Raw genomic sequence first — 22,481 nt, forward strand, 5'->3', positions numbered from 1 at the left:
TCCCTGGCTTCTTGTCACTTCATCTCTGTTTCCTGGACACTGCACGTGCCACAGGCCCTTGACCCTCTGTGTTAAGATGGCCATTCCAGTTACCCCTTGGATTTATAGATGGAGACAACAGGGGTAAGGTGATGTGGACCTGGGTTCCAGAAGGTCCAGAAGGTTCCAAATGGCGGATGAATGTGGTCGTGTTTTAAGGAGTTAACTGAAGTATATGGGGACAGTGACTCTGGAAGGGGCTGTCGTCCAAGTATAGGGGCGTAGCTTCAGGGACAGGGAGGGGGGGATTAGAGAGAGCTGTTTGTCTGCATGTAGTTTAGGAATGAGGAAGGAAAGAGGAAGGAGGCTCGAGCTGCCTCTCCCTCTTCCTAATCCCTCCCTCCTTCAGTCCACACTGTCACTAGTGATGTCTGTCACCTCCCTGTTTACAAAGCCTCTACAACTCCCACTGCCCACAGGATGAGGATCAAGCACCTCACTATGGCAGGAGCTAGGCTCAGCCGGCCGTTCTAGCCATCCTCCGTTACTCAGCCCTTATGTGCATTATCTCCTGGACCTGGTTGTTAGCCACTTCCAGAACGTAGACTTTCTCTGAGCTCCCCCATGCCTGCTTCCTCTACTGGGGGCCCTTCTTACCTGGTAAGATACTACTCATTGTACAGAATGCAGTGCAAACAAAGTTCACCTTCCCATGCCTCCCGGCTCCCACCACTTTGCTGGCCAGCACGAATGGATTTGTTCTTCCATACCTGATTCACAGAAGTTGTTGAGTTCACGGGTACCATGGTGGCTTCTCCACATCTGACCATGAGGTCTTTAAGGACGGGGCCATGATCTCATCCTCTTGTGCATCTTCCACACAGAGCCAGAACTTGAGAAAGTTGGTGGCAGGGGAGGAACGGAGGCCAGGCACTAGCGGTCAGGCCTTGATGGGGCAGGTGGATGATGGGATGCCACCTTTCCCTTGAGGACCAGGCATGTGTGTGGCCGAGGAGAGGTCAGGCCAGGAGGGGAGCAGGTAGGAATGTGTGCCAGTGGAAAAGGTCAGATGGAATCCCGGCTGCTGCAGGTGTCACGGGACCCTAAGGCAGAGACAGACCTGGGGGTGGGGTTATTTGTGGGCAGAAAAGACTAGGAAGAAGCACTTGCAGAGGTCGTTACTGTGGAAGATTCTTGGGTCTCCAAGGACCCTATAGATGAAAGATGTCCCAAGGATGTTTCCTAGTTAGCTCAGGCTACTGTAAGAGACTTCCATGGACTGGGCAACTTATAAACAGCAGGCATTTATTCTCACCGTTCCAGAGACCGGAAGTCTGACATCAGGGTGCCAGGGTGATTGGGTTCTGGTGAGGACCCCTTTCCAGGTTGCAGATGCTGACTTTTCATTGTGTCCTTACGGGGTGGAGAGCAGACACGGGAAGCTCACTGTCCGGTGTCCCTTCCAAGGGCACTAATCCTATCACGAGTGTTCTACCCTCTAACCTTGAGTCACTTTCCAAATCTATGCCATTGAGGAGTAAGGTTTTGGTATATGAATTTTGGGGAGGTGGGGGACACAAACAGTCAGCCCTTACCAGGAGTCCGGGAACGACAGCACTAACCTTCCTTATTAGGATGAAACTTTACACGAACCAGCTATGCCAATGATGATAATCCTGGGCATTTGCCGTCCAACTTCTACCGTAGAAGTCGACTTCTACAGAAAACATCAAAATTGGTCTTTCCAAAGTGCCTAACTTCTATTTTTTTGTTTTTGTTTTTGAGAGACAGAGCGCAAGCACGGGAGGGGCCGAGAGAGAGGGAGACAGAATCCGAAGCAGGCTCCAGGCACTGAGCCATCAGCACAGAGCCCGATACAGGGCTCAAACCCACAAACTGTGAGATCATGACCTGAGCTGAAGTCGGACGCCCAACCGACTGAGCCACCTAGGCGCCCCCTTAATTTTGATTAAAAAAAAAAATTATTTTTGAGAGACAGAGTGCCAGCAGGAGAGGGGCAGAGAGAGAGGGAGACAGAGAATCTGAAGCAGGCTCCAGGCTCCAGGCTCCAAGCTGTAAGCACAGAGCCTGGTGGAGCTCAAACTCACAAACCGTGAGATCATGAGCTGAGCTGAAATCAGACACTTAACCGACTGAGCCACCCAGGCGCCCCAATGCCCAATTTCAATTTTAAAATTTTTTAAATGTTTATTTATTTTTGAGAGAGACAGAGACAGAATGCAAGTGGGTTAGGGGCAGAGAGAGAGGGAGACGCAGAATCCGAAGCAGGCTCCAGGCTCTGAGCCATCAGCACAGAGCCCGATGTGGGGCTCGATCCCACAGAGCTGTGAGATCATGACCTGAGCCGAAGTCAGGCGCTCAACCGACCGAGCCACCCAGGCGCCCCGCCAAATTTCAATTTTAATTGTACATCTGTATCCCTGGAGGCTCTCTTCTTTCATTGTTGTTTACTGAAGTGGGTTACAAGTAGCATATATATCAACAACCTGCTAGGAACAATGGTTCATAACCTTGACTCTTTAATTTTCTTGCATATCAGATTGCAATGGCTCCACACCTACCGTCCCCACGGGCTCCAACTGCTTGTTCCTGTTGGCAACCATCAAAGTTAGGATTGTACTCAAAACGATAACTTTCTTTTGGGTGGCTGGGAGGAACCAAACGATTAAAGTTGTAGAACATTGAGATAATTTTCTTCTTTTTTTTTTTTTGGTCAGAACGTGTGGCACCATGTCGTGAGCTGTTACTCTGTTTGAGGACGTGCTGGCAACCCCGTCCCTTTGCTGAGATGGTCGCCTGAGAATAAGGCCCGAGGAGGCCACAGCTGGGTGCTTTCCCTCTGGGCACGATACATTGGTCGGCCCAGACTCGAGGCTTGTCCGGATGCTGGGTGGTGGCCAGAAAACACTTTTTACTGTTATTTGGAAACATCAGCTGGCACTTGGACGCCTCACGTGCCGTTTTCTCTTTGTCACAGAGAAACTTGGTCCCCTGGGGATGGATTGCATGTGCCAGAACCCCTCCCCCAGCTTATCTGGCCGAAAGACTTGGGAAACGGGAGAAAAGAGAAGACAGCAATGGGTCCACAGTTCTGCTGTGCACACCTACCTTCTCCGCTGTCGTAACAGAGCCAGGCTCACTCCCTGCCGTTTCCGATCCCCGTATGAAAGGAAAAGCAAAGCAGGCACTGTCAGAAGAACTACATCCCTTCCCTGACTCACCGTGGCACCTTGCTGTGACTCTGGCCCCATCAGGTCGAAGGTGGTTGCTGTTGAACTCCTGCCACGGCTTCTCTGTGGCCAGGCAGTTTTGTGGGTCGGGGTGGCCTTCTTGCCTCACCCTGGGCTCTCATCACACCAGACTGCCATCCTTCTGGCACCACGCCTGGCACCTCGAACCTCCGAGACCCGCTTACCTAGTGTTTCCGACCTGGAGTGACCCGGCCGACCCCCCATTTGTTGGAACCTGAACATCTTTACGGTTCCGATCCGGTGTTGCCTCACTACGGACTTTCCCCCCAAACATCGTAGAAATTCATGCCTGAACTTCGTTCCTGTCCTGAGCACCAAGCACCCTGCCTGGGGTGAGTCATCATGAAAGGTTACTTGTTCCTCCTTACCCCAGAATGGTCTATTTTCTTAATTAGCTAATTGTGAGCAGAACTGATTTTGTATGCCGGGTATTGATACAAACAGCGAAGGGCTTACAATTACCCGTGAAATGTATTAGTTGAGGCTGACGTTTTCTGCACTCGCTTTCCACATCTCCCAGGCTAAGGATTTCAAGATCGACCACGGAACTGAACAACCAAAGCAAAGATTTGCTCTGGGTGGACCGTCTCACGCGTCCCACAGCAAGACGTTGGGTCTTGACTGACTGTGATGGGATAGACGTGCCGACGAGCCCCCCACGCCCCTTCGCACTCACTGATGACAGCAAAAAGCTCTAGGCAACCCGCAAAAACAACTATCTAGCGGTTTGAAAAGTAAACAGGAGCAGGCAGCAATGGAGAAGAGGCAAACTTGGAGAAATAATGCCACACGAGAGCAGGTCCCAGTCATGGATACTTTAATACAAAGCTGAATACTTTAATAGAAACTCTATCTTTGTTGCCAGAGGAGCTAGGAAAAGGGGGCTCTGCTGATGAAAAAAGGGTAGGATAATCCCAGAGGGGGAAACCAAGTCAGAGGCTCTGCTAATTCTGTGTATAAATCCACACACATTTCAGCCTTACCCCCCAGCCACCCCTGCCAAGGGCAGACTGAAACCAGCCTAACAGGTGGATCAGTTTCCCGAGGCTGCTCTAAAAATCACCACAACCCCGGTGGCCTAAACCAACAGAAATCTGCCACACACTTCTGGAGGCCAGAAGTCTGAGATCACTTGTACCTTTTGCTAATTGAATTTCATTCAAATTAATTCTTTTCCCCCCAAAGATACCATAAGAACGCGAAAGAGCAGGCCTCAGGCCAGGAGTAAATATCGACAAAGGATTTGTATAGAGAATACATTGAGAACTCGTACAGCTCAGTTACAAACAACCCAAGGAAAAAGCGGGCAAAAGAGTGGGACGCTTCCAAAAGAAGACACACAAATGTCTGGTAAGCACAGGAAGCTGTGTTCAACATGATTTGTATCAGGGAAAGAAAAATGGAACGTATAACAGAATATCCACTTGCTCTCTTTGGCTTGGTGACAGTTAAATACACAGAAGCTGCCAAGTGTCGGTAAGGACATGGAGCACCTGGAACTTCCGTAGGCTGCTGGAGGCCATGTAAAATGGTGCAGCCTCGGGGCGCCTGGGTGGCTCAGTCGGTTGAGCGTCCGACTTCAGCTCAGGTCACGATCTCACACTTCGTGAGTTCGAGCCCCGCGTCCGGCTCTGTGCTGACGGCTCAGAGCCTGGCGCCCGCTTCCGATTCTGTGTCTCCCCCTCTCTCTGCCCCTCCCCTGCTCAGGCTCGGTCTCTCTCTGTCTCAAAAATAAATAAAAACATTTAAAAAAAATTAAAAATAAATAAATAAATAAATAAATAAAATGGTGCAGCCTCTTTGGAAAACCTATTGGCAGTTTCTTTCAAGTTAAACATAAGCCCGCTGTATAACCCCGCCCAGCCTTTCCATTTGTAGTAAGTCTTTACCCAAGAGAAACAGAGACATAAATCCCATAAGTGAATGTTCATGGCGACTGTATTTGAAATAACCCAAACAGGATACAACCCAAACGTTCATTGTAAGGATAAATGAAAATTATTTTCTCCTTTTGATTAAGGGCAAAGAGACCATGTTCCCTTTCTGTTCTTTTTAGAGTGTTTTCTTAGAGACGTAGCAAATCTGAGTCCTTGCTCTGTTTGGAATAGACGTACATGTTTCTAGAGAGTGAGCCCCGTCTCCAGTGTTGCAACGTAAAGGTATTTCTCTGGCCTGGCCAAGCAGACGGCTCTCAGGAATTAGCTCAAGACTCTCTCACAGGAAATGTGGTAACGAGCAGTGGTTTAGTCTTTGGAAGATAAGAGACATTTTTGTTTTTCATTTTCTTTTGCTGCATATAATGTGTCAGATTTCCCCCCAAACTTTGCAGTCGGTTTTTGGCTACATGCATATAAACTTATTAAAGCTGACTCAGTAATAAAGTGTGTTTTCTGTTATTGGTATGGTGGGGTCTTTTGGGAGAATCTGATTGCTTTATACCCCCAATGCCACTCACAGCTGAATGGGTTCGCATATTGTTATCTAGTTATATGATGGAGTATTGATCAGCAACAGAAGAGAATGAATTATTGTATTCATGCAACAACATGAACGAATTTCAAAATAATTATACTGGAGCCCCAAAGTGAGCCAGGTCTCTCCTCCCCATCCTCTGGGCTTTTATTTTGGCCTCAGTGTCTTGGTATTTCCCAGTGCAGAGCTCTTGGACCAGAAAGAACCATACATTTCCTTCGGTTCTTTATCTTATCTCAGAATAATTTTTCACAGCCACAGTGGAATTCATAATTGGGGGACGGGAGAGGGTTGGACCTCAGTTTCATCATTTTTTAAAACATCTATAAAAATATGCAGGGCCCTCACCCCACCAAGTGCCAGAGATTCTGGGAGCAGTTTCAACGTCTGGATTTGCAAACAGGTGCTGACCGCAGAACTGCCTCCCATCACCTGGGGGACTTTCTTAAAAATAGCTTTCTGGCCACCTCTGGGAATCGTGGTTTAATAGATCTGAGGTGGCGGTGGGAATCTATATTTTTTTGAAGGGTCTCAGTTTAGTCTAATAAGCAGCAAAGTGTGGGTACCTTACATGTACATATAAGGGGGCTGCGTGGGTAACTTCATTGACCACAAAACCCCATCTTTTTCTGCCCCTCCCCCCTTTGCTTTCATCAGCTGGCTGATGCCTGAAAAGCCCCTGAAGGAGCTTGCAGCAGCCTGCAGCACAAGTGCCAAAGGCTACCCGCAAGCTGTTCCCACTATCCTTGCACTTGGTTTTTATTCTTTTTAACAAAGTCTCTGAAGTCCATCAAAATGCAAAATCATTTAGGCAGATGTAGCGAATTAGGGATGGCTAAACATCCCCTGCCATTCTTCCCACTATGAGGTCGATGTCCCCACTGCCTTGGATTTTGGAGAAAGAGAATATGGCAGGAGCTATGCTGTGCCAGTTTCCGGGACCAGACCTTAGGAAATTGGCAGCTTCCGCTTCCTGCCTCTCAAACACTTGCATTTGGAATCAGCAGCCATGTTGTGAGAAAGACCAAGAAGCGCCGTGGAGAGGCCCGGGAGAAGAGGAACCGAGGCTGGGCGGCCAGCCCATAGCAAGCACTGGAAGTGATCCTCTAGCTCGGGACACTCTCCCCAGCCAATGCCTCGCAGATTAGAGCAAGCTGTCCCTGCCAGGCCCAGACGGGTGGCAGATTCATCAGGGAAATAAATGATTGCTCTTGTTCCGCGGCTGTTTGTTATGCAGAGAGGGGTAGCTGGAAGGGAGACCGATCAAAGTTTTTGGTTATTTAGTATAACCTCTCTCTTGTCCCTGTCCTGCTCCTAAGCACCTAAGGACCAGCGGCTGATCTTTACCAACCTCAATTTTCTGTATTGTACATTTGGGTAACATTGGACTAAACAGTCAAGATAATTTGATTTGATAATTAAGATTTTGATAATGTGAGAGTTTGTGATTTTTATCTTCGTCTGAATGAAAGTGTTGGTGAATAGGTTTGAACAGGGCACAGAGAGAGGGACAAAGCTTTCATCCTTTTGGGGAAGTCTTCCTCAACACTGCCTCCCACCACCTTTGGGACAAGTGCAGGTCTTGGTTCTTACCCAGCATGCACCTTACCAGAGAATTGGCTACAGTCTAATAAAATTGTCTCTGTTTATCTTCCCCGCAAGCAAGGATCATGATTTATTCTACTTCATCTGTCTAACGCCCAGAACCCAGCTTAGTGGACAATAAGTGCTTAATAAGTATTTGCTGATTGAATAAACGGATAGAGTGTAGACGGGTGGATGTTGAAAACAGATAGATGAAGTGAAAACCGTTAATAAGAAAAGGGCTAGAAATTCGAGCACAGCGGTTCTCAAGGAGGGCGAGTCAGAGAGTGTCTAACAGCTCCTCTGGGTTTTTGTTTTGATATTTAATAAACCTTAAAGAAGTGTATGAAATATTGAATCATTTATAGGCAGCATGTGTTAAAAAGAAGTTGGGGCACAATGTGTTCTAGCTACTTCACTTCTGCCTGAGGCTGGCCCGTAATTGCTACCCAGGCAGGGGTAGCCGTTCTGCCACTCAGAGACCACCGTGTTACCCCTGATAAGAATTTCAAGACATCTGGGAGCAAGCCTAGAGCAGGTCATCCCATTTACCAACCTGCCTTGAACTCTCCCAGATAGACAATGTGGGGCTTGGCCTGGAAAAGGTTTAATTCTTTTATTTAGTGCCATGGAGGGTGTCGGAGGGGGCGTCCCCCTGGCCTCTAACCACGGAGAAACACATAATAAGGCTTTGGGTTCAGGTGCTGCTACCGTTGCCCCAGAAATGAAGTCGGGTCCGTGCATCCTGGAGAGAGCAGCCAGGAAGGCTCTCATTCGGTGTGGGGAGGTCAAATGCAGGTAATAGTTGGGGGATTTCCTCTCCTGCGAGTAAAAAGGTGTAGCCACGCCAAGTATAAACACTTACCATCAGATGCTTTTCAGAATTTATCCATAACACCAACATGTGGTTTGTGTCCTACTGGGAATTTAAGGTGGGATTGCATTAAGAGGGAGGGTGAGAGCTTTTTTCCCCCTTCTGAAATTTGTTGCTTGCCTTTAAGCTGTACGGTCAGGAAGGACTGACTTGCAGAATAAATGCTGAGATGCCACTCTGCTCTCTGTTTTTTTTTTCTCCCTCATATATTAAGGAATTCAAGGTTTCAAGGCCACAGGGAGTTTGCCAGTTTCTTTCCAATTTGTCCAAGAGGTGTGTCTATTCTTACATGGACTTGTAGTTCAGACTTATTAAGGCTATAGAAACATCCCTTCTCTTCTGATTTCTGAGATGAGCAAATACACATTCTTTCTCTGTCTTTTATTTTAGGTTTAAAGCATTTCAGGCCCGTGGGCTTAAAAAGTATTTTTCTTATGTCTGTTGAATATTCTCTCTTTAAATTATGTTCTTCCATCTTTGCTGAAAATAAAAGCCAATCTGTTTGTGTTAGCTATAAACACAAATCATAAAGGAAAAAAAAGGGAACCCAGGTGATTTAGAGGGGCAGAGAAAAACCAGGATAGTAGATGGAGATGTGTTGGTAAAATGATGAAACCAGAGTTGAGACACAGAGACTTAGGACTGAGCGAGACAAAACAAGGAATATGTATCAGTCAGGACGGATGAGGTTGTGCTGTAATAACAAAGATCTCCTTGATCAGGGCCTTCGAACTATAAAGGCTCATTTATCGTGTGTAAAATTCCCCTGTGGTGTGGGTAACATTAGAAAGCAATCATCCTGTATGTCACGTTTTGTCAGAAAATATAAGACCAGGGCCTAATTTCAACATGTGAAGACATATGTCTTCCTGTGTGCCAGAAGCAGAGGGGAATCAAGTATCAGCGAAGAAAAGTAATGACTACTGCAGAAGATAAAGAGGGGGAGTCTTGAGAAGTGAAGACAGAGTGCAGACCACAGAGGAGACACATTCAGGGGCACTCTGGGGCACAGAGTCAAGACTTCTGGGTATCAGGACTTAGGGGGCCTTTGTGGGAGTCTAATGAATGTCAGCCTTAATCCCACCCAGTTGAGAAATGAGGCATGGGAGTCTTCTGATGGCATGCTGAAAGGTCATCTTTGTTTTTGACAAGGCTGATTCTGAAGACTGCCTTAGTGTGCCTGCGTTCTGTACCCCCTTCCAGGAGGTATGGTGGCCTGACTCAGGCAACACTGTGGGGAGAAGTGACAGAGCCAGCCTCTGAGCGGGAGAAGACGTGAGGCTGCTACACCCACCCACCCTCTTAGGCCATTCTTTTCCCATGGGGAGGAGCAGGTGTGGAAGTTACACAAATAGAGATGCCTTCAAATGAAGGAACGTCAAGAGGAAATGAGAAGCATCCCTTCTCCCCAACTGAGACATGGAGAAGAAGCAGCCAGTTCTCATGGAGGCAGTTCTGCCTAAGTGCAGGGGTGGCCATGGGCCTTGTTTTCTCAAACACAGTGCAGCTGAGAGAGAGAAGGTGAGGGAGACAGAAGCAGATAGAGACAGAGAGGAACCCATACGGAGGAAGAAATACTCAAGAAAAGATAAAGACCCAGAGATACTTTCGAGACGGGAAGAGGGAGAATAAAAGGGCACTCAATGAAAAGCAGACAGGGAGGGAGAGCAAGAGATCACATTAGAGTTCCTAGGGCAACCAGGGCAATAAATACAAATACGCTTGTCCTGTGTGGGTTAGGAGGAACTAGAGGGGGCTGGAAGGCAGACTGAAGGTGGCTGTAGTTGGGCTGCCCACCTGGTTTGTCCTCCAAGATTCTTCGTCCTGTAGCTCTCGTCCTACCAAGCTCTCAGTATGATGCTGTTGGTGAGTCATTGCTTAGAAGATAATGTAGGGCCGTCTCAAGACAGATCTCGTAGGTCACCAGTGAACCCTTCCTTGCTCCCTAGAGCCCAGCTCTGGAGGATGGGAATGGGATGGGAATGGGGGGAGCGGTGGGCCACTGAGGTTTCACCATCACTTCATCCCTAGGCAACTTGGTTGTGAGGGGTGATTCTCTGGATTTCTCTTCCACCCATTTTGACAACCGTCTAAAAAGGTTGCTAAAATTTAGCCTGATTAAAGCAGCATCCACTTACAGCTGTGCATTTTTAAGGGTTCCCATTTGCTTGTTTGTTTCCCTACCCAAATCACACAGCAAACCTTTGCATTCGTTTTCCCATTTGATTTTTAAACTCAGAATGTTAAAAAAAAAGGGGAGGTGGGATGGGAAGTGGGAATGGTTTTCTCACAGGAGACACTGAATTAAATTCCGGTTTCTAATGTTTGATACTAGTCAGCGTTATTGTCTTGTCTGTGTATATTCTTGTTTCAAAAACATTCATTTATTTATTTTGAGAGGTGGGGGAGTGGCAGAGAGAGAGAGAGAGAGAGCGAGAGAGAGCAAGAGAGGGAATACCATGCAGGCTCCATGCTGGTAGCATAGAGCCCAACACGGGGCTTGATCCCACAACCGTGAGATCATGACCTGAGCCGAAATCAAGAGTCAGGTGCTTAGCCAATGGAACCACCCAGGTGCCCCTGTCTGTGTATATTCTTTTTGGCTGTTAGCAAAAATCACTCTCCAGGCCTGAGATGATACACGGATGTACATCATCTTGGTGAGGTTCCCAAGCTGAGTCGTTTACACGATTGTGTATACACACCCCCATAGAGAGCTTTCTTCAAAATGCTTGCTCACATTTGGCATTTAGAGAATATCTGAAGTCGTTTACTTCCTTTTTGGCCTTGACAGAACCCATAATACATTTTCCCAAGCACTTTGCCCCTTTGCTTTTAAAGTGATCTATTTTCTCAGGGAAATGCAATCCGTATGTCTCTGACTCATTTACACTTAAGTCATCAGACTGCTGTCTGGTAAAGGGTATTGGTGTTCAAGGCACCCTAGGAGATAGTCACAGAGCTTTACAGGGTATGGGACACACAGTGGCCATCCCCTCCTGAGTCAGACCAATACTCCTCCCCTCAGTGTTTCAATCCAGAACTTAAGTGATTTGGGCCAACCTAAACGTGTGTCTCCTTTCCCAGAATGTGTGATTGATGTCTATAACCTTCATAAGGACTTAATAAGAAAAACATGGGCTGATTTCCCACCTCCCACATCTCCACTTCCCCTTTCCTTAGAAAGTGCTCGGCGTTACAAATAAATTTGGGCAGACAGATGACTTTAAGGAGTTCTGACTGCAGTCTGATTATAAAGGTCTAGCCTCGTCTTGGGTTCAGCTGAAATTGGGCTTCTGCCATTGACACAACTTTCCTTCTACTTGGGGAAGACTCATGTGCATCGTAAACAAAGAATAAACAAAACTTGGATTAACTAGGAGCCAACCTTCCACTGGGAACGCAGCCAACCCTTACACATAGTTCCCAACCTGCTTTGATAAGTAAAAGGCAAACCCTAGTAAAGTGCTCTGATATCAGAGATTTATTTAAAACAAACAACCGACTAACTTGGAGGGGTTGATGCCTATCCTTGGGTCTGCACGACTTCCCACATCTGTATCTAAGTGCTGAACAATGAGAAGCCTTCGCTCTCAGAATGATTGCCCGGGGCACAGCCAGATCCTTAATCATCACAGAAAAATTCAATTGTGTTCAGTTCTGTGGCAGGAAAATAAGTGCACGCATATGTTTTAGAAACGTCTTCCACATGGAGGATGGAAACAACTAGAATTTTCTGGTTAAAACAAACTTAACCTCCCAAATTCAAGTAACCATAATATACCACTGCCTCTAGTATTTTTAAAAAACGATGATAAAAGTCGCCATTTATTGCTGGCTTGCTATGAACTAGGAGCTCTATGTGCATTATCCTTAAGTCTCATCGTCCAATCCCTTTCAAGAACTGATGTCTCCTCCATTATATCGGTGGTGCCAGGTGGTTGCCAATGAGTGGTGATCCAGAGCTCAAGCTCTTTTCCTGAGAAAAGAGATTCTGCTCCTGTTGAAAGAGGGATTCCAAGGTTTCTTCCAAAATAGCCATATTTCAGCCTTCCTCCCCGGGTTAACCCAGGATTAAATCAGGTACCATCAGAGGAATCAAGGCTGTACTCTCTTTTTGGTAGATGTAAGGAGAAATCATGGAGCAGTAGCCATCACATTGGGAGGAGTTTGGAATTTCCCTCATACTTCCGTGAAAAATGATTTTGGAGGGGCAAGAGCGTCACAAAGCAGGGCTGCCCAATTTTGGGGGCTGGGTGTGTGAAGGATGAAGCACACACCTGTCCAATAGAGGAGGTCACTGGGTTTTACAGGCAGCCTCCAGCCTAGTGTTCATTGGTCCATCTATGGTTGGGAAATAACCATGCCTATATCCCTCAGCTACACTAAAGGGTAAATGAGAGAGCATATGAAATGTTTTATTATAGTGTCTGCTCATGACCACAGGCCCTGTATTAGGTAAATCAGAATCTCTGAGCAGTTTATGTTTGACCAAGGGAATGTTTTCCCCATCATGGAATGACCACTTTGGTTTTCTAATGTGGCAATCAAAGCTCTAATCATGGCGGATCTGTGGACTGGCTTTTGGACAAGATAATTTTTTTCCTCCTTTTGTTTTCCTGGGCTTGATTGATATCAGCAATGGGATTTTACCGGGTTTAAACACATCCCACTGCATACGGTCTGAAACTGGTCTGCAAAATCAAACTGGATATACATCTAGAGGATGGTTCTCAGACTCCCTGCCACTGGCCAATCCATAAATCCTAGACAGAAGTCCTGTCCATTCCACTTCTAAGGCCATTAGAGAAACAGATGTTCAGATACATGAGTTCCAAAATGCAGACCAAAAGAACATCTTTCTCAACATTTTTCAGTCCCCTAAAAATGTGTGTGCGTTTTAAAAGTAGGTAAAGAGCTGGTTTTAATCTTGGCTAAACTAAGAGAAACCATTAAGGCTATTTACCAATCCAATCATTTGTCAGTAGTAAGATAGCTCCAAGAAAAATTCATGGCCAGTGTAATGGCCATGGAGATTGGCCTGGAGATTGCTAGGTAAATGCCGACTTTGTAGTCACATTTTGAAACAAGCTTCTCTTCCTCAACACAGTGCAGTGCCCGAGACCTTGCACGTTCTGTTTCCCATGTATGGGTGACAGATTCTGCTGGCTACTTGGAGTTGGACGTAGTCAACCAAGTGGGAAAGATGAAATATCAGTTGGATTTTTGACATTCTGTTCTCATTGGGAGAGGCTGAGTCAGCTGTAGTGTGTGTGTGTGTGTGTGTGTGTGTGTGTGTGTGTGAGAGAGAGAGAGAGAGAGAGAGAGAGAAAGAGATGGAGGGAGAGACAGAGATAGACAGAGACAGAGAGGAGAGATCGAGTCTGCTATCCCCATACATCAGGGATGTATGTATCCCTGAACATACGTGCTTGAGCATATGTCTCAGAGAAAATTTGTGGCTTCCCTTGCCCTACAGTCTTTCAGATGAGACCCAGATGACAAAAGCAAGCATGGCTTGAATCTTCACGAAAAGCAATGCAACCCACTCACTTGAGTGAAGAAATGAAATGGGAATGAGAATTCCCAGAACCTACGACCTTGCTTGATCAGCGGGAAAGCCCCAACTCAACCCTGACTTTCAAATATACATTTGTCGGTGTTCATTTAACAGGGCTCTGTGCACTGCTTTGATCTTCTTACACGAGAAGAGTAACTTTAAATTATAAAAGATTACTTCTGATGACAGGAATAAAATTGATCTCCTTCCACCATGCTGGGCTTTGCATCCCCTCTCACATTCCTGAGCATTGAGCTTTCCAACTGAGTATTCGAGAGCTGACAACTCTGGGGAGAGACATGTGTAGAAAACAAGGCCTGGGCAATGGGAGGCAGACAGCAAATCTTCCCAGTTATTTTTGTCTTCATTTTGAGCAAGCTTACGGGAAATGCGTGGTCTTGTTCTTTCCAGCCACACGTACCGATGTCGAGCACACACAATACCCTGCCACCGTGTGCCGGGGTGAGGAGAGTCCGCTGCCGAGATGAGGAGAAGCGTGAAGGGAGGTGGGGAGGAGGTTAAAACACATTAACTTCTAAGGCTCCTTTAAATTGTACCATCTTGAGCAAAGAAAAGGCTGAATTATGTAAAAGCTGGCCAGGTGCCCACATCTGGCAATGGTCAGAGTGTTTTGTAAGCAGGCAGTTTCCACACAGCATGCAGAGCTGGGTCCACTCTGGAAAGAATGATGAGGCTGTGAAGAAGTCCATGGGACCTGGCCCCCAGACGGATACCCCTGGGGTGAGGGGAGCGTTTGATCTCCCAGGGCAGCCAGGTGAGGTGAGTTATGTCCTCTGTGCTAGGACTCCATCAGGACCGTGTGAATTCCTGCTTGAGTCGAAAACCATGCGTCCGTTCTGGTGTCGGACTTTGAAATCAAATTTTCTCCAAGTCTTCCAAAGGTCTTGGAGGAAATAAGACCCTCTCCTGTGTCTGGAACTTTAGTCTTTCTGAGTAGACCACTCCCCTGCATTCCCTTGCCCACCCCCACCCCCCCCACCCCAGATGGCAATCGGTCATTCCCAGAAGCCGCACCACCCCTATGGCCCATTTGTTAGCTTCCTTCTATTTGCTGCTGTTAGGCCCGGGCCCTGCCGGGGCTCCCGGAGCCCTGGACCAGGGATCTGAGAGTGCAGCCAAGCGGCATCCATGTGGGTTTTGTATGTTGGGGGCATATGTTGTAAACAAGTCCCTACCTGGCCCAGTTTCTGTAGTTGGGACCCACCAAACCAGCTGAGGTAAATGCAGACATTAAGATGTGTATTCCTTTCTTAGAGGAACAAAAGAAGAAAATGTGTCAAGTGCGCACTTGGGGACCCATTTAGCCCAAGCCCCTAGCCTAGCGTTGCACTCTAGGAGACAGACCAGAGGCATTCACAGAGGGGAACGCACCCACTGCAGCCAGGCTTGAGTGTGTAGAAAGAAGCACATGGCTCTCTGTAAGGGCAAAAGGTCCTGGAGCCTCTTTTTAAAACCGGCCCCTGAAGCATGTGATATGATTTAGATACGTTCATAAAAACAGCCCGGTCGGTTTCTGTTAAGTCAATGGCATTTGAATTGCTTCTCGGATATTTAGCTCTTGCAGGATCCTTTATGACATGGCTGTGTGCAATGCTGCATTTCACAAAGTCTGGCAGGCTCTGCTATTTTCTTCTTTACCCAGAGGGAGTGGAGACGGAGAGGAGTTGAGGGGGTACGTACTAAACCCTGATTTTCACTGCTGATCTCACGCTTTGATGCCGAATGACTTAGCTACTATTTTACAAGAGTTGGATGCTTAACTGACCGAGCCACCCAGGCGCCCCGAACCTTCAGGTCATCTTAATAAAGCCCGTGCCAGATCCTCCAGTTTGGCTGTGGAGGGAGGGGGGGCTGTAGCTCAGAGGTCACATCTCCAAGGTTCACCTGTCCTTGGATAGCTCATTGCCCCGACTACATTATGGGTCTAGAGATGTTGGCATCCTCTTGATCTCCCAAGCTTCCCAACTTTCCTCTGCGAGCTTCTTCAGTCCATACAAAAGGCGTTGCTCTTCTGGAGGAATTAGACAAAAAAAAAAGTTCGAAAACTTTGCTTTCAGCTGCGATGTAAAAATCATTAGGTACAGTCTGGATCAGGATTCCAGAGACAAAGCCATAGTGAGCAGAATTGTCTCACTTCTGTCAGAGAGGAGGGAAAACCAAGTTCAAGCCACTGCCCGATTCTCATGCATCTGCGAGAGAGCTTTTATTCTTTGGCTTCTAGAGCCACAGAGATCTACTTCAATGAGTAAGTTTGAAGAATGCCCCACAATTACTAGCAGTATTTTTTCATGCAAGGAGAACATAACTTTCGTTACTTTTTTTCCCGTCACTGGCGTTACTTCGTTCAGTCACCGGCCAGTCATATGGAACCAGATTGCTGGATTTTTATCACGCTTCAGTGTTTTGGAACACGTTCACGTGAGCCTTTTCTTCGATCTTCATATTAGCCCCATGAGGTGGACCGGGCAGGTTGTATTTCATAGAGGAGAAAGCATGGCAGCACCGGTGAGTCACTCGCCAGTGACAGAGTATGGATGGCTTGTGACCGGAGCCTGCTGTTTGTCTCCTTTGCTCAGGTCTTCTTCAGTTAGTTCTGCAAGCAGGCCAGCTGGGAGCTTCCCGTTCACAAACATTCCCTGAGCTGGGATAGGATCCTTCAGGTCACTGTAGTCTGGTGTTTTTTTGTATTTCACAATTCCATAGGAACTCTTAGTTGTCCAGGTGTTTAAAAACATCACTTTATTTTTTTTTTTAAATGTTTATTTATTTTTGACAGAGAGAGAAACAGAGCATGAGCAGGGGAGGGGCAGAGAGAGGGACACACAGAATCCGAAGCAGGCTCCAGGCTCTGAGCTGTCAGCACTGATCCCGATGCGGGGCTCGAACTCACAGAGATCATGACCTGAGCCGAAGTCGGATGCTCAACCGACTGAGCCACTCAGGCGCCCCTAAAACATCACTTTAAAAAGTCCTCTGAAACCTTTTCCTTTGATCGTTCTGGGGTCACCCCTCCCTCTGGACAAATGCATTCTCAGGGCACAGGACGGAATAAGAGAACTCACCAGATTAGAGAAGCTGACCTGACTGGAGTTTACTGGTTGGTGCCCCTGGAGTCTGCTGTTTAATTTGTGTTGGCTTGTTTACCGCTCAGAGAAAATGCCAAACGTGCTTTTCCTGAAAAGATTTTTTTTTTCCTGTTAATTACATCCCATCCAATCAACTCCGTTGAATCTGTGTCGTGTGTTCAAATTCCGGAAACTCTCATTTGGCTGCAGACGCATCCGTGCAAAGATAGTTCTGGGGCCTCAGGCTTGCAAGGCTGACACTTCCCTTCCGGGGCCTGGTTCTCCTGGCTGCTTCCATGGGACATCTGGGGAGCATTACAGGCCACACTGAAGGGTTCAGAGAGGAGGTTATCCAAGAAGGGCAGGTCTGACGTGATGGGGACATTGGGTGAGTTTCCTATAGGCTGCGGTGCCTGTCGTTCAGACGCATTTGTTAAACACACACCGTGTGCAGAAGGCATTAGGGTCCTCATACTCTACCTGGAGGCACCCACAGGGGCACTGTCACCATGCTGCAAATATTACGGCTGGAATGGAAAATACAACAGCCAACAACAGCTGCGGTGAGAGGTGTGGCCCAGGGGGAGAGAGCCTGCACAGAGGCCTGGGAAAGTCAGGCGCCAGGGCCACTTGTCCCTTTGACGTCAGACTGCAGTTCCTTGTCTGTAAGGTGGAAAAGCTGGCCTGGGTGAGTTCTGAGATCCTTCCAGCTCAAGTGGTCTCTAATGGCAGCATTCCACTGGGAAAACACAAGGTAAGAAAAGCCCTTTGGTCCAGCCACCAAAGTTAAAACATTCTTTTCTCCAAATAGAAGTTGTTACTCTAAATACAGAGGCAGCTCCGACCGGGGAATGGAGAACACGGCCGAAAGCAGGTGGTTGGGTAAAAGTCGTTTTGGGTTCATGCCACACTCCTGAGGAGAATGGCTTTGCAAAGGATATGCCAGCCGCCCACTCCCTGCACACGGCCTGGTGGCTGGTGCCCCCTACTCTGGTTCCTCCCTCTTCCTGGCCAAATCCTTCTCCTGACTCCCAGCTTTCCCGGGTGAGGCCGTAGCCTTGCCCAAGAGGCCTGTCCTTCACGCACGGGTTGGTGAAGGAGCTCATCCAACAAGCCACGAAGTGAGGGGGTCTCACAGGGCTGGAGGGCGCCCCTGACAAGAAGGACACAGGGAGGTGGCCCCAGGGGGCTGAGGGGTGGGGGGGAGCCTGCAGGGAGGGTCTGCCCAGGACTGCCTGCTTCGAATTCAAGGAGGGGCTGGCTTGGCCAGGGCACAAAGAACAGGCCCAGGGCTCTGTTCACCCAGAAGACCCATGTGGTTCCATTCAGATCGCTTTGGGATAATAATGCAGTTTTCTTTTGTTGTTTGGCTTGTTTGTTTGTTTTTTAAGAGTTCACATTTCCTGTGCCCAGGGTTTTCCAAACACCCCCATGCACTGCCCTTTCCAGATGGAAAGGCCTTTGAAGGAGTGACTCCCTCCGCCCCACCGCCCTCGCTTCCCCGCCTCCCGCCCCGAGCAGGAGCTCCCGGGCAGCCTAACAATGGGTTTTATTTTGGAGCATTTTCTGTTTTTCAGAACCGGAAGCACTGGAGAATTTTCTCCTGGTGGAAGTGCAGTTGCTTGAAGGAACTTTTGTTTTGAAAGGGAAAAATCAACCAAGGGAAAAAGAACAAGTGACATTTAGAGGCCTCAACGATGCCAAATGAGAAAGAAGAGGCCTTCGGGAAGGGTGATGTGGAGAACCGCGAGCTTCTGGCTGGCCCTAGGACATCTGGGGAGGGCCTGGCCTCGCCTGCATCCCAGCCACCCTCTCCGCGTGGAGAGGATCTCTCTTCATGAAGTGGTCCCTCCACCTGCCTGTATTTGTTACATGGACCAGCTTCTGGGTAACAGATCTAAAGAAAGAAGGTAGTACTGTCAGGGATGAAGCAGTAGGATGCTATCTTACACTCCCCTGCCTATTTTATGGGGAACCTTATCAGCATGCCCCCTCCTTCTGGCAGTTTCCGAGGATGAGCACTACCTGGGCCGGAGCCCTTCTCCCAGACCTTCGACATCCTCGTGGCCCGTCTCAGAGACTCCACGCACGCGCTTCAGCCTCCATCTTTGTTCGCTTCAGAGCTGGGGGATTCTTCAGGGGGGAAATGAGGAAGACACTGGGGGGAAAGACAGAAAGAAAGGGTGGGGGAAGGAGCCCCAGGCAACAAGTGCCACTTGTGCAGGAGGGGACCGTATCCTAATGACAGCTTCTGGGGTCCGCAGCCTTCCTGAGCACGCAACCCTGGTGGTTCCCATACCTATTTGAGGGAGCTAAAGGCTCTCTTCATAAGAAGGGTCCTTGTGTGGTCGTCCTCGGCCGAAGAGGGAAACAATAGTAAACAGACCAGCACGAGTAGAAGAAGGACCATCCTGTCCCCCTCCCTGCATTGCTGCTCGCACACAAGATGAGAATTCTGTCTTTTCCAAGGTAGGATGCATGGCCTAGGTCTCTCTGTCTCTCTGTCTCTCTCTCGTCTTGAACCTACCTCTGGCTACAAGCTTTCTCCCATCCCCTCTGCTTCCAGGTGCTAAACAAACCTGGGCACTGCCTGAACCACTGCGCTCTGTCCTGGGCTCCTGGGCGCACTTTCCTCTGCAAGCCATTGGCCCGTGTGTCTGGTGGGCAATGACCTCTATGCAGCCCCAACTCTCCCCTTGAGCGTATCCCAAAGTCTCTGCCTAACAAGAAAGGAGTGGGGAACTGCTTTGATCTCCATCCCAGCTTTCCCTGAAAATCATCTGCTGTGTGGATCTTTGATTCCTGTGCATAATTCTCATTTGGTTCAGAATCTACAGAAAGACTGCAGTTGATAATGGCTAAGAGTTACCGAGGATTGAGTCTGTACCAGGAAAGCACAGGTTTAGAGGATTTCGGTAAAATGTACCAAGTCACTGGCCAGTTAATGGTGGGGCCCGCATGACCCTTAAGCTCGCGCTTTCAAGAATTCCGTGTGACATTCAATAAAAGCAAGAAATGAACGAGTGGGACCACATCACACTAAAAAGCTTAGGCACAGCAAAGGAAACCATCAACAAAATAAAAAGGCCACCTACCGAATGGGAGAAGATACTTGTGAATCGTGGCTGGTAAGGGGTTAATATACAAAACAGAAATGATAAAACTTAAAACCAAAAAGAACAAAAACGATCTGACTAAAAAACAGTCAAGATCTGAATAGACAGTTTCCCAAGGAAGACATACAGATGGCTAACAGGTACAGGAAAGGGAGCTCATCATCAGTAACCATCAGGGAAATGCAAATCAAAACCACAATGAGATATCACCTCACGCCTGTCAAAATAGCTATTATCAAAAAGACGAGAAGTAAATGTCGGCAAGGATGTGAAGAAAAAAAGGAGCTCTTGTGCACTGTTGGTGGGCACGTAAATTGGAGCAGCCACTCTGGAAAACAGCATGGAGGTTCCTCAAAAAAACTAAAAATAGAGCTAGCGCATGATCCAGCAATCCCACTTCTGGTTATCTGCCCACAGCCAATGGAAACTCTCACTTGAAAAGATATATGTACCCCATATTCACTGAAAGTTTATGTGCAATCGTCAAGATATGAAAGCAACCCAAGGGTCCGTGATGGATGGAGAGATAAAGAGGATGTGGTATATGTGCACAATGGAATATTACTCAGCCATAAAAAGGAGTAAATCTTGCCATTTGAAACAACATGGGTAGACCTTGAAGGCATCATGCCAAGTGAAATAAGTCAGACTGAGAAAGATAAATACTGTTATGATCTCACTTTTACGTGGAATCTTTAAAAAAAAAAAAAACTCCAAAAAACTGAGCTCATAGACACAGAGAACAGATTTTGGGGTGGGTAGAAATGGGTAAAGGGAGCCAAAAGGTACTAACTTCCGGTTGTAAAAGAAATAAGCCATGGGGATGTAATGTATGGCATAGTGACTACAGCTAATAATACTGTATTGCATATTTGAAAGTTGCTAAGAGAGTAGATCTTAAAAGTTCTCATCCTAACAAAAACTTTCGTAACTATGTGTGGTGATGGATGTTAAATGGACTCATGGTGGTGATCGCTTCACAACAGATACAAATATTACATCACGTTGCACACCTGAAACTAACATAATGTTGAATGTCAATTATAACTCAATTTAAAAAACAGAGTTAAGCAATTTAACTTGGGAAAGAAAAAGAATTCTATGGGACAAAGAATCTGGGGAAAGTCAAAGGCAGGAAGCTGGAGAGAGACCCGCAGACGGTCTGAGGGAAGGCATCCCTGGGGCCCTTGGGACAAGTGTAAGTACAGTTCCTGTCCCCATGCCCTTGCTGACCCATGCCAGCTCTCATGCGACAAGAAGCAGGGATTTATTAGGCCATATGGCTTGGATTTTCCGGGGTATCCCTGATTTCAAATATTCTTTCTCGTCCCCAGATAGTTCCAAAGTGGCTCTAAAAATAGAGTTGACGTGAGTGTAGAGATTTTGGAAGCTTGAGCCATCTGCCCAAACTTTGAAAACATCATTGTTCAAGGATAGAAATTCATAAGTGCAATTTCAGAAAATGAATCTTCCCTCTCTCACTTATCCTTTCCCAGTGTGTATGGTAAGTGGAGTTATGAGAGAAAAAATAAGTTTAAAAATTAAAAAAAAAAAATCACCAAAGCATTTCAAATACGGTGTTCATTTTGTATTCCCAGCCTCTATGGAGTTGAAAGGCAAGGCCAGCAGCCCCCCTACCAGCCCATCATAAGCCCTCTTGGTGGGGTCCTTCCTGCAGCCAGGAGGGTATGAAGCTGAGAGGCTGGCTTTAGAGTGGCTGTGGGAGAGCCCTGGGGTCACCATGCCCGCAGGTGGCAAGCGGCATCTCCTGCCTTTGGCGTGTGAGGGTGTTTCTGACTTTGCTGACCTGGGAGCCTCAGAGGGATATGAGACTTTGTGAAACTCTGCCTGGAAAATTCTTGTAGTCTGGGGGGTGTGGCTTCTCTACTCGGAACCCCTTGGTCCGAAATGCTTGTAAGATCTTTGCTGTCTCAAGTGAAACTTCCCAGACAGTCCCATTAAGACTTCATTTGCAGAAGGGAACTTAATCTCTATAGCTTCCAGTATTGCTGATGTCCACCTTTTGGGGGCTCCTGTCTTGCTGAACTGGAGGGAATATTTTGGGCAATGTGCAATGAGAGGACTCTGGAAAGGGAATGAAGCCAGGCTCTTTGAGTTTCAGGCCAGGACTGTCTTCTGGCTCTGTGTCTCCCAGTGACTCGCTCGGGAAGGCTGTACTGGTTTCTCCCCCCCAGTAAGGTCTCCTGCGGGACTAAGCCTGACCAGGTGGGGCTGACTCAGTCCTCCTGAATGGCCTTGATGGCTTGTGGGCCTTTTGAACAGGCAGAGTCCTTAAAATTCGCTGTGTCCTTTTAGGCAGAACCCCAAGACAGATCTCTCATCACTTGACAACTCTCCACTTTCCAAAAGGCTCCTTAGCTTTTCTTACAGGCTTGCCATGGCCAACAGCTGCTTGGGTCCCTTTTCCTCTAGTCTTCCTTTTGCCCTTACAGCTGAGTCAAAAATTTAGGCAGAATGGAAAGAAGGAGGAGGGCCCAGAATAGAGCATTTCTCCTTCCCATTCATTCTTCTGCAATC

At 47.5% G+C, this 22,481-nt stretch overlaps 1 long non-coding RNA gene across 1 annotated transcript in view; it reads right to left on the reverse strand.

The window, feature by feature from the left end:
* LOC125914836 (uncharacterized) overlaps nt 1-22,481 on the reverse strand; it is a 240,455-nt gene that overhangs the window by 191,613 nt on the left and 26,361 nt on the right. The gene's annotated exons all lie outside the window — the stretch shown is intronic.

The sequence above is a fragment of the Panthera uncia genome, assembly GCF_023721935.1.
Source record: "Panthera uncia isolate 11264 chromosome D3 unlocalized genomic scaffold, Puncia_PCG_1.0 HiC_scaffold_8, whole genome shotgun sequence".
NCBI classification, from domain to species: Eukaryota; Metazoa; Chordata; class Mammalia; order Carnivora; family Felidae; genus Panthera; species Panthera uncia.